Source organism: Bison bison, unplaced genomic scaffold, assembly GCF_000754665.1.
Source record: "Bison bison bison isolate TAMUID 2011002044 unplaced genomic scaffold, Bison_UMD1.0 scf7180017864508, whole genome shotgun sequence".
In the NCBI taxonomy this organism is placed as follows: domain Eukaryota; kingdom Metazoa; phylum Chordata; class Mammalia; order Artiodactyla; family Bovidae; genus Bison; species Bison bison.
This window is the reverse complement of record NW_011495064.1, coordinates 7,811,307-7,825,201: the sequence shown is the minus strand read 5'-3', so window position 1 is coordinate 7,825,201 and position 13,895 is coordinate 7,811,307. Positions and strand designations below refer to the sequence as shown.

At 41.2% G+C, this 13,895-nt stretch overlaps 1 protein-coding gene across 4 annotated transcripts in view; it reads right to left on the bottom strand.

Annotated features, from left to right (window-relative positions):
* The window catches only part of IL1RL1 (interleukin 1 receptor-like 1), a 72,697-nt gene that overhangs the window by 34,256 nt on the left and 24,546 nt on the right, over window positions 1-13,895 (bottom strand). Inside the window, exon 2 of one of the 4 annotated variants that reach the window (XM_010829676.1) lies at window positions 2,464-2,584. The exons of 2 other annotated variants lie outside the window; for them this stretch is intronic. The gene's annotated coding sequence lies outside the window, so the exon portion shown is untranslated. Of the gene's footprint in view, window positions 1-2,463; window positions 2,609-13,895 lie in introns of those variants that run through there. One more of the 4 variants, XM_010829677.1, reaches the window with a different exon arrangement.

Below are 13,895 nucleotides of genomic sequence, written 5' to 3'. Positions count from 1 at the left end.
AAACAGCCAAAAAATAAAAATCAAGCATATAGCCTTAGGTCAAGGATATCAAAAGAAGTAAAAGGTGATTCAGGAACAAATACTCTAAAGCAAAAGCTAACCTTCTATCTCTGTTTACACCAGGAGCACTCCTATTTCCTGATTTCACATACACATACACATGCACACACACACACACACATTTTTAAGACATTCTCAACAAGGAGGGTGGAGAAGGCAATGGCACCCCACTCCAGTACTCCTGCCTGGAAAATCCCATGGACGGAGGAGCCTGGTGGGCTGCAGTCCATGGGGTCGATAAGAGTCGGACACGACTGAGCGACTTCACTTTCACTTTTCACTTTCATGCATTGGAGAAGGCAATGGCAACCCACTCCAGTGTTCTTGCCTGGAGAATCCCAGGGACGGGGGAGCCTGGTGGGCTGCCGTCTATGGAGTCGCACAGAGTCGGAGACGACTGCAGAGACTTAGCAGCAGCAGCAGCAGCAACAAGGAGGGTGTTGGCAAGGTTCTGCGTTTTGACCTTGAGATATGTAAGATGCCAAGAAGAACATGTCTCCAAATAAATGCCAGAGATTACTCAACCCTTCCACTAATCTGAGGCAAAATTACAACTAACCTAATTCAAAGAATCTCCTTATTTTGAGGACTCGATAAAAATTGTGACATATTGTATGAGTCAGTAATGACATATGTAGTCTATCATTTCCCATGGCAAATCCTCCCTCCAGTAACTTCTGTAATCAAGCATAACCATTTTTACATTCTGTTCTCCAGTTTTGTCATGTACTTTAACTTTATTGCCAGTGGTTATGACACTTCCATTCCTGGTTGTCCAAGACCACTTTGGCCGAGACCAGGGATGGACTTAAATCCTAGTTACTCAATCAATGCTAAGGTGACCCTTGAGACAATGTGTAAATAGGACAGTTATTTCTCATACAGCTTCTAGCCATTTACTAGAGAAACTTTTATTGTGTATGTTCTATATTCCAAGTCATATATTAGATATTAAAGAATAAGATGGAAATCAACTCTGAATATTCACTGGAAGGACTAATGCTGAAGCTGAAACTCCAGTACTTTGGCTGCATGATGCGAAGAGCCAACTCACTGGAAAAGACCCTGTTGCTAGGAAAGATTGAGGCCTCGAGGAGAAGGCGGTGACAGAGGATGAGATGGTAGGATGGCATCACCGACTCAATGGACATGAGTTTGAGCAAACTCTGGAAGATGGTGAAGGAGAGGGAAGCCTGGCGTGTTGCAGTTCATGGGGCTGCAAAGAGTCAGAGACAACTGAGCGACTGAACAATGACAACAGCAACTAACCTAATTCAGACAAAGAATCTCCTTATTTTGAAGCCTCGATAAAAAGAAATTATGGCATAATGTATGAATCAGTAGTAGCCCAGACAGTAAAGAATCTGCCTGCAATGTGGGAGACTTGGGTTTGACCCCTGGGTCGGGAAGATCCCTTGGGATCTCTTGCCTGGAGAATCCCATGGACAGAGGAGCCTGGTGGGTACAGTCCATGGGGTCACAAAGAGTAAGAAAAACAACGTGGTAAGCAAAATATTTTTTCTGAGTTCTGTGAGCGGCTCCGGCAAATTAATCGATCCCAAGGAGGGAGTGATTAGGACCTCTTGTCTTTAATCAGTTGGTCAGAAGCACAGGTGATGATAACCTGTCATTAGAAGCGTGTGTGTGTGTATGTGGAGGGGTGGTGTCTCGGAACTGAGACCTCAAACTGTGGAATTTGATGTCATCTCCAGGTTATGTGCGTGTGTGCATGCACGGTTGCTTCAGTTGTGTCTGACTCTTTGCAGCCGCATGGACTGTAGCCCACCAGGCTCCTCTGTCCCTGGGATTATCCTGGCAAGAATACTGGAGTGTATTGCCATGCTCTCCTCCCAGGGGATCTTCCCAACCCAGGGATCACACCTACATCTCCTGCATTGTCAGATGGATTCTTTATCACTGAGCCACCTGGGAAGCTTATTTATTTGGCTGCTGCTGCTGCTGCTGCTAAGTCGCTTCAGTCGTGTCCGACTCTTCATGAGCCCATGGACTGCAGCCTACCAGGCTCCTCCATCCATGGGATTTTCCAGGCAAGAGTACTGGAGTGGGGTGCCATCACCTTCTCCGATTTATTTGGCTAAGTTATACCAAATAAATACATTAAAAATTGCATCTCCTGCATTGCAGGTAGATTCTTTACTGTCTGAGCCACCTGGAAAGCCCCATCTCCAGGTTATACAGGGTCAGAATTGAGTAGGGCCCCCAGACACTGAGACTTGCTTGCTGGCATGGGAAACGCTCCACCCCCACTCCCCCCAAACACACACACACACTTACTGGAATTGGGTGCCAAATCCTGATTGGTCCCAGGACACTGTACTATCACACTGGTAAAGATCAGAAAAACTTTTAATGTTCAGTTTATGAGTCAAAGACTTCACTTACCAGGTTGGTTGGAGAACCTGATCAGAACAGAAGTCCTCATTTCCTTCCCCAAGTCCCCATTAACCTGGCGACTTGAGCTAAGAGAGTGAATTTCTCAGCACCACTCCTCTCACGGCTGAGGCTGAAAGGCCAAATGTGAAAATGAAGCAGGAGGTTTTCGAACACTGTTTCACTCAACCTGCCAAAACCCTAATATTGCACTTTTAGAAACTCGGCTGAAGTGCCATCAGATAACCTTCTTAGTAATAGTCAATTGGTCAAAGTTCTCAGTAGGAGTCAACGTCAAGAAAATGGAACACAGATCTCAAACAAAAGATAATGTAGAGGATGTCTACACCCAAGTCCCTTATTTTACAATGAAGCCTGGTCATGTGATGGGATGTGTCCAACACCAGTTGACGTGTGACAAATTCAAGGACAGACTCAACGGCGCTGCTGAGCCATAGCTCTTCACTCAAAGAAGGTGACGACTGTCTCAACCTTCCTTTTCTCCCGAGGACCACGGCTCCAACAGGAACCTTCTTACTGTCTAATCTGGAGGAAGTCATCCAAATTTTGTCACAAGTGCCCCATCTATAAAAAAGGGATGGTACCAAGTTGGCTTCCCAGGTGGCTCAGTGGTACAGAATCAGCCTGCAATGTGGAAGATGCAAGTTTGATCCCTGGCTCAGGAAGATCAGAATAGATGGATGGACAGAGGGAGAGCTTGTTGCTGTGTGTATATATATATATATATATATATTTAGCAAAAAAAAAAATGTTATGAAAAGGGTCTTCAGGGACTTCCCTGGTGGTCCAGTGGTTAAGGATCTGCCTTCCAATGAAGGGGATGTGGGTTCAAGCCCTGGGTGGGGAACTAAAATCCCACATGCTGCAGGGCAACTAAGCCTAATCTCTGAATTTAGAGAGGCGCCCTAGTGCTACAAGGAAGACCCAGCTCAGCCAAAATAAAAAATAAATAATTTTTTTAAGTGCCTTCAAAGAAAAAATTAAGAAAGACACTTAGTAGTAGAAGAAAAAGAAAGAAAGGGATACCAAGGTTCTAGGCTAACCTCCATGTGACAAGCATCTATACCACAAGATCAGTGGAAACAGTGTATATTCTCCTCTAGGTGGGCTGCAACGTGGAATCAGCAGGGAGCCAGGTCCAATCCTGAGGATGAGCCCACTCCCAGAGAATGATGGAGCAGGGCACTGGAAGGATCTGAGGATTCTGAATGGCTTCCGGAAGCCCATCCAGCCACCATGCCCAGCGCATCTTGCCACCCACGCACTGCTGCGTGAGAGAGGAGAAAATGGATGTCTTGTCTAAGCCAGTCTACGCTTGGCCTCTTTTCCTCCTCTCTGACTAATGCAGAAGACCCCCTGTGTACAGAGTGACTAAGCAGTGTTGAGGATGGCTAACAGTATCAAGTGTAGCCTGCCAGAGAGTGCTTACAAGTTCAAGTCTCACTCTCTCTGCCTACATGATGAAAACCGCTATGGTAGTTTACAAAGTATGTTTTCCCAATAGTAACGTTCCTTCTCAGCAAATAAACCAGACCTCTGCTGGTTCCAGTAGAACCATTTCAATGGAAGAAGTGTCCTAAACCTACGTATTTTTATACACAGAATATATTGTCTTGAGTAAATTCACACATCTTAAGTGCACAGTACTATGATTTTTGATAAACACATAAACCTGCATGGCGGATGCCTTGACCGAGAGATAGAACATTTCCACTACCCCTGAGCGCTCCTGTGTACTCACCTGAATGTTATAGCTCCCTGAATAACAAATTACCACCAAAACTTAGCAACTTAAAACAACAAGATTCTGTCTTACTTTTTCACGTGATTCCTGAGGGTCAGGAATCCAAAGTGGCTCAGCTGGGGTGTCTTTGGCTCAGGGTCTCTCAAAAGGAGGAGGAGGGGAGGGTGGTTTGCCTATTCATTTTCTTAATGCTGTCCTCTGATGAGCAAAAGTTTTGAATTATTTAAACTGTATTGAGGTGTAATTTAATGCAACAAAATTCACTCATTTAAAGTGTATAATTAAGTGATTTTTAATAAAGTTAACAAGTTGTACGGCTATCACCCTAATTCAGATTTAGAACATTTCCATCATCCCAACAAGACTGTTCAAGCCCATCTAGAGTTCATTCCCCTCATTTGCAAGCCTCTCCCAGGCAACTACATTTGGGGTAGGGGTGGAAATCCGCCCACTGTGGATTCACCCACGGTGGGTATTTCATATCAGTGGAAGCATACAACATATGGTCTGTGCACCTGCCTTCTTTCACTTGGCATGTTTCTGAGGTGCTTCCTGTATTTCTATGTATCTATACTTCATTTCTTTTTATTGCCAAATAGTATTCCATTGCATGGATAGACCAACTTTTGTTTATCCACCCACAAGCTGATGGACATTTGAGTTGTTTCTGCTCTGAGCTATTATAAATAATGCTGATATAAAATTCATGTGCAGAAGTTTTAAATTTTGGTGAAATCTAATACATTCTTTTTAAGTTAGTACTTTCTGGGTCGACTCAGAAAATCTTTGCCCAACCTGAGGCTTTGAAGTGAATTTTTCCTATGTTTTCATATAGAAGTATTGTATTTTTAGTTTTTACATAGAATCCACCTTAAACTAAAAAGTTTAAACTAAAATGGAAAACCTGACTCTAGGTTGACTTTTTTTTTTTCTATATATATAGATACTCAGTTCTTTTATTCCCATCTCTTTAAGGAGTCTTTTTCTCAATAAAGTACTCTGGTGCTAAGTCAAAACCATATCAGTGTGAATCTATTTCTGGATTCTCTATTTTACCATTCATTTGTCTGTCTTTATTTTGACAACATATAGTCTTGATTACCATAGCTGTATAGTAAGTATAAAATCAGGTAGTATAAGTCTTCTAACTTTTTCTTCTCTGAAACTATTCTGACTCTTCTAGGTTCTTCACATGTTCACATAAATTATAAAATCAGCTTGATAATTTCTGCAAAATTAGTCTTTGGAATTTTGACTGAAATTACACTGAATTAGTAGGTGAATTTGAAGGGAATTTAAATCTTAGAATTATTTAAATTTCCAATCCATTAACATACTGCATATCTTCATCTATTTATACCTACTCTAATTTTTCTCAGCAACATTTTGTAGTTAGAAATGTAGAGGTTTTATGCATATTGTAAATAATATTCTTAAATTTTATTTTCTAATTGTTCACTACCAGTGTATAGAAAAACAATGATTTCTATATATTGATCTTTCATCTTGTGATTTTGTAGATTCACTTGTCAGCCCTAGAAACTTTTATGTTTTAGACTCCTTTGAATGTGTTTTTTGCATACACACTCAATTTCTTTGGAAAATAGAGACAATGTTAATGTTTATTTCCAATATTTATTATCTATTGTCTTCATACACTCGCTAGGGCTCTTAGGTTAATATTGCATAGAAATAGAAAGGGCAGACATCTTGATTTTATTGACCTTAAAAATATATATATTCAGCTTTTTAAGTATAAAGTTTAAATTTAATTAGTTCTTTTCCTATCTTCTTAATGTAGATGTTTAGACCACTGATTTCAATCCTTTTTTCCTCTCTAATATAATCTACCAGTGCCATAAACCAGAGCTATGTATTTCCCTGTAAGCACTGCTTCTATTTTGTCACACAAATATATGCATATAAATGTGCATACACATACACACTCCATTCCCAATAAATAATAAATAAAATGTTTTTATTTTATAAATACATTTATAATCACCTATAAATACATTATAATCACCTTTCTCCTACATTGGTGTCCTTGGTCATTCACCCATTCTTTCCAAATGTATTAAGCATCCATTACATGCCAGGCACTGTTGTAGATGCTGATACAGCAATGTATCCAGGTAAGTCAAGTTCCTCTTGTGTTTGAGTTTGTGAAATGCCAGATTCACACAATTGCAAAAGACAAATAGAGGTAAGAAGGGTAGTGTACCTCATTCTCCCATCTTTTCCATTCTAACATTGATAACTGAAGGATAGTGGAATAGAATCCGAGCCACAGTAACTGGAATGACTTCCACCTTCAGAGAAGTTCATGCTCTGGGTCACCAGGAAGGCCAGGGGTGTATATGCTTAAAATTCCCAGGGTGACTATGGTTTAAAGCAGAGACTGGAATCTCACTCAGGCTTGTTAGGCTGCCTAAGCCTCAGTTTCCTGAATTTTAGAACTGGATTAATACCTCCTGTCCAGGGACTTGTGAGAGTTAAATGATAGAAGACCTGCAATTCATATTAGTTTCTTTATTAATATTTTCCTCTGATAATGCTTTTTTAAACATTTTATTTATTGATAACATTCCGAATGTTGTTGTCTAATTCCTTCTGTAACTTTTTCTTTGATGCATTGACTATATAAAAGTGTGTTACTTAATATCCAAATAATTCAGGAATATTCCAGATACCTTTTTGTTGTTCAATCCTAATTTAATTTTCTCTTGGTCAGATAACTTACTCTGTATGTTTTAATTTTTTTAAAAAATGTGTTGAGACTCACAATTTCTTAGCCAGAATATCTGATCTAACCTACTTTATCCCCCACTTCTATTTGAATCAAAATATTCTCTCCCAAGAAAATCTCATATTTTTAGCCAGATTATTAGAACAAGAGTCTTTTGTTCAAATCCTCCCTGAGTGTTTGTTCTCTGGTCTGCAAAATAAGAATAATAACAATACTCACCTCATAGGAGTTGTGAAGATAAATAGCATTGTTTAAATAGAGCACCAAGCATAACATCTGAATTATAACCGAAGTTCAAGCATCAGAGGTATTACTGTGCCTGTCCCATTTCCCCACCTGGACTGTAATTTCCTCAAGAACAGATTCATAACTATTTCTTTAGCTATCCTAAAGCTATGCAACAGACTACAGTGGAAACACACTGGCCTCATAAATAGACTCTCAAGCTTTGTTCTGTCGCCAAAAAGTACACTCTCTGTGTTATGTGCGTTAAAGACCAAAGATCCAGGCAAAACAGCAAGAACCCTACTGAAAGCAAAACAAATGTGGTCTCTGCCCCAGTAGAGCTGACAGCCTGCTGCAGGAAACAGGTATCAATCAAATATTTAACCCTCCCCCCAAAAAAAGTTTTTTTAAAAAATTATGCTTCTCATTTTCAATGTATTTTACATCCTGCTGCCAGATTAATATTTCAGTTACTCTTAAGAAATTATTCAGTGACTTACTACTGCCTTTGGATAAAGTCCAAAATTCCTGGTGGCACTGCCATGCTTAGAGGTACAGGGATCTTATCTTTGAGAGCATCCAATAGGGAAGTTTGATCTAGAATTGAGCAGTCAAGGGAGGTCTTTCTGAGGAAGCCATTGGATTTGAGACCTGCAGGATGAGTGGCCATTAATAGGCTGAAGAGTAGAGGGGGAAAAGTTTGCAAACAAAGGAAATAGTGCAAAGTCCTACGGCAGGAAGAAGCATAGCAAATACAAGAACTGAAAGAAGGTCAGCTGGAAAACAGAGCAGAGGTCGTGCACTACAGGATGAGGGTGGAGCGACCTGGTAGAGTCCTCTAGCACTGATGAAGAATTCTGATATCTCACCTATAGTGGTGAAAAGTTTCCAGTAGGGAGATTACTTGGGGTCAGCAGTTTTAAGAACAAATTAGAGGGACTTCCCTGGCGGTCCAGTGGTTAAAAGACTCTGTGCTCCCCATGCAGGGGGCAAAGTATCCCTCCCTGATCAGGGAACCGAGATCCCATGAGCTGCAGGGTGTGGCCAAAAGAAACAAGCTTTAAAAAAAAAAAAAAGAACAAGTTAGAAATAGTGTAGATAAATGAGATCCGTCTGTGTTTCAGTTACTGTTGCTGCAAAACAGTGCTGTTTTGATGGCTGATAATTAGCTGATAGTTCTCTCATCAGCTTAAAGCCTCCCCGGTGGCTCCGTGGTAAAGAATCCACCCGCGATGCAGGAGATCCAGGTTCAATCCCTGGGTCAGGTAACATTGGGCAGCACTGTCCCACAGCGCACCCCAGTTCCGGGTGGTGCGCACTTCTCAGTGGGAGAATTACAAAAGGGCTTGAGAGTAATGTTTCAATGGGCAAAATAAGCAATAAGTTTCTTTCCGTAGAGATAGTGATAGATAAGGGTACCTTAACTAAGGCGACAGCAGCAGAGGTGGAGAAAAGGAATGAAGGGGTGAAAATGAGCAGGACTTGGTAATAGGATTGATGTGAGGGGGACAGTGAGCTTTCCAGGTAGGACGCCAGCATGGATGGTGGTGAGCTATGGGACAGAGGAAGGGGATCAGGGCTTGCTTGTTTCGCTTTGTGAGGAGGGTAACTTGAATTTGGTTTTGATTGGGAAGAGACTTTGAGACTCTCGAAAGTCAAGTGAAGAGCTAAGAGAAATTGAGGCTGGCTATGTAAACATGGGAGTTATTTCAGTGGTAACTTACATATAGATGTAGATGGGGTCAGAGAGAATATAAAGTGTGTAAAAGGATTTCCCTTGTGGTGCAGTGGATAAGAATCCACCTGCCAATGCAGGGGACACGGGTTCGATCTCTGGTCCAGGAAGATTCCGCATACCACCACGTCCATGCGCCACGACTACTGAGCCCACGCACCTAGAGCCTGTATTCCAAAACAAGAGAAGCCACTGCAACGAAAAGCCCCTGCTTCTACAAGGAAGAGTAGCCCACAGTTTCCACAACTAGAGAAAGCCTGAGCAAAAGCAATGAAGGCCCAGTGCAGCCAAAAATAATAAATAAATAAAATTTTTAATAAAGTGTGAAGAAAAGATCTGTTGTTTAGTCAATAAGTTATGTCTGATGCTTTGCAGCCCCATGAACTGTAGCCCCACCAGGCTTCTCTGTCTATGGGATTTCCCAGGCAAGAGTACTGGAGTGAGTTGCCACGTCCTTCTCCAGTGGATCTTCCTGACCCAGGGATTGAAACTTCGTCTCCTGCATTGGCAGGCAGATTCTTTACCACTGAGCCACCTGGGAAGCTTGAAGAAAAGAGAGATGGACATAATCTTTGAATAATTTGAACATGTAATAGTCATGGAGAGGAGGCTAGAGGTCCCTGAAAAACAGTCAAGGAGCTAACAAGAAGCTAAGAGCGGCTTGCTCACCAAAATCCCCAAAAAAAGAATGGTTAAGGAAAGGAGAGTGTCAACCATGTCAAATGCTAACGAGAGGCTATGTGAGAAAAGCTCTGAACATCTAGCAGAGAGAGGTGATTATTGTTCATTACAAGATTGGTTTCCATAGAGTTATTGGTGCCTAATGGAAAACTGGAAGAAGCTTTTCTGAAAGGGAGGTGGAGAGAAGTCCAAGGCTTTTACCTTGTGGTCACTGATAACCCCAGTGTGGTCAGATCCAACAAGTGATTTGTCAGATCATTCTCTTCTACTGTTGTTATTGCTATTGGCACTTTTAATCGCTCTGCTTCTATAATCTCTTTAATAAAGAAGGTAACTCTATGTTTGAATTTTATATTTCTCCAGCCACCATATACTTCCCAGAAACTCTCCTCTGTGCTTCACTTGGGTGACTGTCTTCTTCTCCCCATCATTTGCCTGAGGCCACTTCCCCTGACTCAATATCTGTGTCTCCTTTCTTCATTCAAATTCTCTCCCTCCCAGGCTTGCTGTCCCCACTCACAGCCTGGCTTACCTGGTGACTTCACATCTGTCTGGTGGATGGCTTCTCAGAGGCACTACTTCATCCCACAAGTTTCTTCTTCTGCCCAAATTTTTATCTCTGCCTGTTTTGAAGGTCAACTACAGATGAGCTTGTGGCTGAAGCAAGCAGTTTAAATACCCAAAGTTAAATCATTCTATACAAACCCTCCTCGGCATTGTTCTCTATTTCTAGTTCCCTGTATCTTACATCTCAATGCCAGCTACTTCTTGCTGCCTCCCTGCTTCCTGCACCATCCCACACATGCACAGCTGTTTCCTGGATCTCCATGTATTTCCATCTTCACAACAATAACCCAGACCCAGTGTTGCCCATGCATGATTCTAAGTGACACACATCACATTCCCAGATAATCGTTTCTCAAAATCATCTTCCTATCATGGTGTCATACTGTAATGTGGTCAGCTGGTTAAAATAGAAAAGGGAAGACTAAAGAATATTAAAAATGACTAGGAGATTCTAACTTGTCAGTTCTAATACTTCACCAGTTGTTCCCTGGAGTACTATGTTGAAAAGAATTCTGAAACTCAATCCAAATTCAGTATAAGAGTTCCATGATTGATTGGTATTGTGCTCAGATGCTCAGTTGTGTCTGACTTATTGCAATCCCATGGACTGTAGCCCTCCAGGCTCCTCTGTCCATCGGATTTCCCAGGCAAAAATACTGAAATGGGGTTTCATTTCCTCCTTCAGGGGATCTTCCCAACCCAAGGGCCAAACCAGAGTCTCCTGAATTGGCAGACAGATTTTTACCACTGAGCCTCTTGGGAAGCCTTTGACTGGTATTATTGGCTATAATTTGGGGGGTTAGAATTAGCAGTCCAAACTGCAGGTCAAATGCAATTTGTGGTAAGAGCGTTGGACTAAATATATCTGTATTTTAACACCATTAAAAGTGTTGTGGGACTTCCCTGAGAGTCCAGTGGTGAAGACTCTGTGCTTCTACTGCAGGGGGCATGGCTGCAATCTCTGGTTGGGGAACTGAGATCCCTCATGCCACAAAGTGCAGTGACTACCCCCACCCAAAAGTACTGGACTATTTCATACAAATTCCAAATGAAATATGATTTCCTAATATATATTAAAATGTAATATGGTTCAACTTTTGCTCTTTTGTTCCTTTTAAGTTATTAATGTGTGTCCTTTTATACAGCTAATTATCGACTAGGGGTTCTTTGTTCCAAAGAGCTCCTAAAAAGAATGCCTGACCAGAAAATGTTAATTATGGACAAATAAGATGCACCAATACCTCCTCAGGTTGTGACAAGTTACCCTAATATTCTGCCTATGCATTCAACCAAGTGAAAACGTAGAATCTGTCAAAAGAAAGACCATCTTGAGATGCCTCCAGCTTTGTTCTTCTTTCTTAGAATTATTTTGTCTATTCAGGTTCTTTTGTGGTTCCATACAAATTTTATTCCATTCTATTTCTGTGAAAATGCCATTGGAATTTTAATAGGGATTTTTACTGAATCTATAGATAGTTGTATGTAGTGTGGACAGCTTAACAATACTGTTTCTTTTAGTCCATGAACAAAGGACATCTTTGCATTTGTTTGCATCTTCTTTGATTTCTATCAATATCTTATAGTTTTCACTGTCCAGATCTTTCACATCCTGTGTCAGGAAGCATTGAACAGGAGGCTTCCTGTGTGCTGTTTTGGATCTGTCAGGAGTCCTCTGTTACTTATTAATTCCTGAATATTCAGGAATTAAGAGGAGAGGCAAGCCTCTCCCGGGGCTGAGGGATCCAGGCATTTCCTTCGTTAGTTTTTCAGTACGGTGATAAGTATCCTCTTTCTTCTTATGAGCCATACGGTAAAAGTGATTGTTTACAACTCTTTCTCTTTGATATGGATCGCCTATGTCTGGAATTTTAATCTTTATCTTTGCTGAGAATAACTACCTTGTAAGACAGTATATACGCCCACACCATGTTGATTAAAACACCTTTGCTCCATCAGAGCTTGGGTCCCCGTGTCTTTCATTCTCTCTCTCTCTAAGGCTGATTTTCTGGAGCGCAGAGACCCGTCGTGCTCACTCTCCTGCCCAGGCTTCTAAGACCCTCTCCAGAAGGCGCACTGTGCCTCCACCCCCCTCGAGAGGGCGCCAGGTGCCTTCGTGAGTGATGCAAGCCCTGTGTCAAAGGACTTTATTGGTTTTTTCATAAACCAAGGAATATCAGCCTCTTTCTCTCTCTCTTTTACTTTCTTGTCATCAACTCCGGACCATGAGGTTCCAGTCCATTAAAGGACCTTGACAATCCTGGGTTAAATTTATTCCTGAGTATTTTATTGTTTTTGATGCTATCGTAAATGAGATTGTTCTCTTTATTTCTTTTTCAGAGGGATCATTATTAGTGTATAGAAATGCAACTAATTTTTCTGTGTTGATTATGTATACTGACACTTTACTGAATATGTTTATTAATTCTAACAGATTTTTGGTAGAGTCGCTAGAATTTTGTGTAGATAAGGTCAGATTATCTGCAAACATACCATTTTACTTCTTCCTTTCCAATTTGGATGACTTTTATTTATTTATCTTGTTTAATTGTTCTGGCTGGGACTTCCAGTACTACATTGAATAAAAGTGGTGAAAGTGGGCACCCTTGTCTTATTCTTGATCTTAGGAGAAAAGAATCCAGCCTTTAATCATTGAGTATGATGTTAGCTTGTCATGTGTGACCTTACAGAAAACTGGTCAATCTGATCACACGGACCACAGCCTTGTCTAACTCAATGAAACTAAGCCATGCCATGTGGGGCCACCCAAGACGGGCGGGTCATGGTGGAGAGGGCTGACAGAATGTGGTCCACTGGAGAAGGGAATGGCAAACCACTTCAGTATTCTTGCCTTGAGAACCCCAAAACAGTATGAAAAGGCAAAATGATAGGATACTTAAAGAGGAACTCCCCAGGTCGGTAGGTGCCCAATATGCTACTGGAGATCAGTGGAGAAATAACTCCAGAAAAAGTGAAGAGATGGAGCCAAAGCAAAAACAATACCCAGCTGTGGATGTGACTGGTAATAGAAGCAAGGTCCGATGCTGTAAAGAGCAAATTGCATAGGAACCTGGAATGTCAGGTCCATGAATCAAGGCAAATTGGAAATGGTCAAACAGGAGATGGCAAGAGTGAATGTTGACATTCCAGGAATCAGCGAACTAAAATGGACTTGAATGGGTGAATTTAACTCAGATGACCACTATATCTACTACTGTGGGCAAGAATTGCTCAGAAGAAATGGAGTAGCCATCATGGTCAACAAAAGGGTCTGAAATGCAGTACTTCGATGCAATCTCAAAAATGACAGAATGATCTCTGTTCATTTCCAAGGCAAACCATTCAATATCACAGTAATCCAAGCCCATGCCCCAACCAGTAATGCTGAAGAAGCTGATGTTGAACGGTTCTATGAAGACCTCCAAGACCTTTTAGAACTAACACCCAAAAAAGATGTCCTTTTCATTATGGGGGACTGGAATGCAAAAGTAGGAAGTCAAGAAATACCTGGGATAATAAGAAAATTTGGCCTTGGAATACGCAATGAAGCAGGGCAAACCTAATAGAGTTTTGCCAAGAGAACACACTGGTCATAGCAAACACCCTCTTCCAACAACACAAGAGAAGACTCTACACATGGACATCACCAGATGGTCAACACCAAAATCAGATTGATTATATTTTTTGCAGCCAAAGATGGAGAAGCTCTATATAGTCAGCAAAAA